Below are 3,897 nucleotides of genomic sequence, written 5' to 3'. Positions count from 1 at the left end.
CCCGCTGCCATTTTGGGGCCGGGCCAGACTGGGCCCAATGCACCCCCCAACCCCTCTTCCTGCTGCCGTTGTGGGGCCAAGCTGGGCCCGATGTGCCCCCCCCGCCCATTGCTGCTTTTGGCCTGGCGTGACACCCCCACCCTCTCTGCCGCCATTTTGGGGCTAGGCCTGCATTGCCCCCTGTCTGCCTGGCCTGCCTCCACCTGCCTCCCTTCCCCATGAGTGACGGGGGTGGGGGGCATGGACAGAGCATTGCCACCCAGCACCCCATGCTGCCGCTGCATCCATGGAGCAGGGGGTGGGGGGTGAGGCCAGCACCACTGACCTTGTCCCCTGCTCTGTTCGCTCCATCACCGCTGCCTCCCGGGAGCAGGGCAGTGGGGGGGGCAAGGCCAGCTGTGTTGGGCTTGCCCCCCACCTCCATCCCATCTATGCCACCACAGCCACCTCCACGGAGCAAGGGGGGTGGGGCGAGGCCAGCAGAGCCTCACCCCACCCACTCCATCTGCTCTGTTGCCATTGCCTCCAGGGCTGGCCTCACCCCCCATCCCTTGCTCCATCTCCTGTATCCCCACCATCATGGCGGTACTCTGCCATGCCGCCACCTCCTGTCCATCAGCCAGTCAGCGTGTGAATAAAGCGTTATGGGCAGACAGACAGACTACGGCTTTTATAATATTAGAATATTGGCCAGAAAAGGAAGACCAAGGAAGTTATGGGTCTACCATGAAATAGCTAGGCAGAACTCTTAACAGAAGATACAAAGAAAATAGAGCTATTCAATAGCTACTTTGCCTCAGACTTCACAAAAAAAAATAAGCTGCATCCAGATACCTAGAAGGATTATTTGGGTAAGGAAGGTGACAAACTGAGGGATGAGATAGCAAATGAGACAGTCAGAGAGATTTTGATAGGTCAGAATGAATTAAAGTCAGCAGGATCTGAAGAACTTTATCCCAGGGTACTGAAAGAAATGACAGAGGAGATCTTGGAGCCTTTGGTAATAATATTTATGAAGTCATGGGAGAAAGGCAAGGTACCAGAGGAATAGAAAAGGGACAATATAGTGCCCCTCTTAAAAAAAAAAGGCAAAAAGGAGGATCTGGGGAACCACAGGCTGGTTAGCTTCACCTTAATACTTGGGAAGTTACTGAAGCATATTATAATTACAAACATTTGGAGAAGAAAAGGCGGATCTGTAGCCAAACAAACTTGATCCCCTTCCTTGACAAGAAAACCAGAGGCTCCTGTTACTCTAAGGGGATACTGCAGCTGGTGAAGCTTGCCGGGTGGCACCAGTGGCTGAACAAGGGCTAGCTGCGGTGTGAAGTAGGCAGTATCTGCTGGGATAGGAGCTACTCCTGGGGGAATGACTATCTCAGCAGGGAGGTGGGTGGGGGTTAACTGCAAAGCAGTAGGCTGTACATGGGGCAGGCCTTGTTATGCAGGAATTTTAGGTGGCTCCTGGAGTATTTAACCCCTGGATTGGCTACACATTAACACCTTTAAATGGCTTAAAGTGCTCGTTATGTGGCTCAAAGTTATGCCATTCCAGGACAGAATTATCTCTGATCTGCATAACCCAGTTCCTATTCCATTAAGGTATGGCACACCCCCCACAGCTATGCAGCTCAAGTTGAAGTCCTCCAGTATCCCAGGATGCAGTGGTCCCTCCCCTATATGGTGTTTCTGCATGCAGCTGAAGATGGCAACAGCTTGAGGTGGGTCAGGGTTGGCGGGGAGTGAGGTGGGCAGTGAGGCATGGAAAGCAGGAGCCAGTGCCCTAGGATGTTGCTACAGGGTGGGAAGAGCATGGCCCAGCACAAGAGAAAGAAGAAAACCACATGAGGCAGCTCTGAGGGTGCAGAGGACACTGTGCAAGGGGGACTCTGGCACTGGCTCTGCTGCCTGGCCCAGCAAGATGCTGACAGCTCCACTGCTGTCCAGCCCAGGGGCGTTGAAGCATGCTGCCCTGCTAGTTTCCTGGTGGGAGCATTTAGCAGCACTGCCCACAACAGTGCTGGGGGGGAGGAGGAAGAGGAGGGGGAGGAAGAGGGGAAGGTGCTGTCTTATTGTGGTGAGCTGCCCATGGAGCCCATGCCAGGCTGCAGGTGACATTGACAGTTACATGTTCCTGCCCAACCCCTACAACCTGTCTCTCACACCCCTGCCCATAGAGCAGAGATAGAAGCCTGTCCTGGCTCACAAGCCCTGCTCACCAGGCCTTTAGTGGCAGGACATATCTGTACAGGTGGAAGACAGTCAGAGAAGGTTTTTAGCCTTAAGGTATGACTGCTCCAAACTCCAAGCTAGCACTAACACTGATCAACATCTGTGTACCTTACAGTGTAAGGTGTAACAAGGCCCTAAGCAGCCCAGGAGCAGACCTCCAGGCAGCACAGCAAGAACAACTGCATGCTCCAGTGGAGGCAGGCAGGTTAGCTGTCAAGCCTAAATGGAAACCCCTGTGGATGATAGGAGAGCCACCTGACAAAATGGGGGTGGACTTTAGAGACACATAAGGCCAGTGACTGAGAAGAGTCAGGCAGTCTGGTCCTGCAGGCAGCAGGGAAAGGAGCTCTTGAGCAGGATGGCTACAGAAAGGGATGGAGTAGCACCCAGGCTGTCCCTGAGAGATGCAAATAGAGGGCTAAGGGAGATGGGTAGCCTGTGGGGAAGTTATTGATTCAGAGGGGGGACTCTGAGTTTACAGTGATTGTTTGGATTTTTGTTCTAGTTTATACTGGAGAAGTGGATACGTTTGTGAGAGAAGGAAAGGAGACCACAGGGATGCCTGAGGGTACACTAGGTTTTGAGCCCTGCAAGGGGCAGGGGTGCAAGGGACAGAAAGGCTAAGCCCAAGAGGACTGGAGCCACAGCCCAGAGGGGGCAATGCAGACAGGCTCAGGCTGAGAGGGCTGGAGACAGAGCCCAAAGGGGGTAACACAGGCTGAGGCCAAGAGGGCCAGAGCCTGAGCCCAGAGGGGGCAACCAAGGTGGTCTGAGGCTGAGAAGACCAAAGCCAGGGCCCAGAGGCAGGAAGAGAGGTATCCAGAGGCTGATGGGAGGCTAAGACTGAAAGGCCAAGCCAGAGCCAGTGGGCCTAGCCTACCAGTCTGTAGCTAAAGTAATCTGTAGGCCAAGGCTGAGAAGGCCAAAGACTGTTCAAGGGAGTAACTGCTGACAAAGTACCATCTGCAAGGCATTGGCATGGCTGTAGGATCAGAAGAAGGCCACAAATAGCCCTTAAGGCAACTGGTGCCCTGAGGCATCGGTAGGGCCTGGAGGGCCCCACTTAGTGTTTGTGCAGCAGCTGGGTCTGGTAGAGACACAATGGCCAAAGAATAAAAGATGGGTCTCTCTGGGACCCCTTTTTACAATCAAATAATTCCATCAAGGTATGGCAGGTAAGAGGAAAGGGAAAGTACTTGAGGGGCTAGAGGGGGGCAGGAGACATGTGGCCACCAGGGGCATCACAGCTGCCCCTGGGACCCAATCCTGTCACAGGTAGGTGAAGGGAACACAGTACATACAGTATACCTACACTTCTTCAAGGCTTTTGACAAAATCCCATATCAGCTTCTCATAACAAATTGGAGAAATGTAAGCTAGGTAGACAGGCAAACAAATTGGAGAAATGTAAGCTAGGTAGATAGGCAACTGGCTCAATAGCAATGTTGCCAGGTCATAAATATGAAATTATCATCTTGGAAGCTCAAAATTATCGTATTTGCTGAAAAACTATCGTATACTGAAAAATATGTATATAAGTATACAAATAAGCATGCAAATACATCTTCCTCTTATTTACTGTATATTGCTCACTGTAATTGCCAGTAAGTGAGTTCCCCAGCCTATAGGTATGCTGCTAGTTCTTCCTCCCCAGGTGCATCACCT

At 52.3% G+C, this 3,897-nt stretch overlaps 1 protein-coding gene across 2 annotated transcripts in view; it reads right to left on the bottom strand.

The window, feature by feature from the left end:
* The window catches only part of SERPING1 (serpin family G member 1), a 45,385-nt gene that overhangs the window by 9,489 nt on the left and 31,999 nt on the right, over window positions 1-3,897 (bottom strand). The window lies entirely within an intron of this gene.

Source organism: Gavialis gangeticus, unplaced genomic scaffold (genome assembly GCF_001723915.1).
Source record: "Gavialis gangeticus isolate Ggan-Ray unplaced genomic scaffold, GavGan_comp1, whole genome shotgun sequence".
Classification (NCBI taxonomy): Eukaryota; Metazoa; Chordata; order Crocodylia; family Gavialidae; genus Gavialis; species Gavialis gangeticus.
Note: the sequence above shows the minus strand (reverse complement) of the source record. Positions and strands in the feature narration are given on the sequence as shown.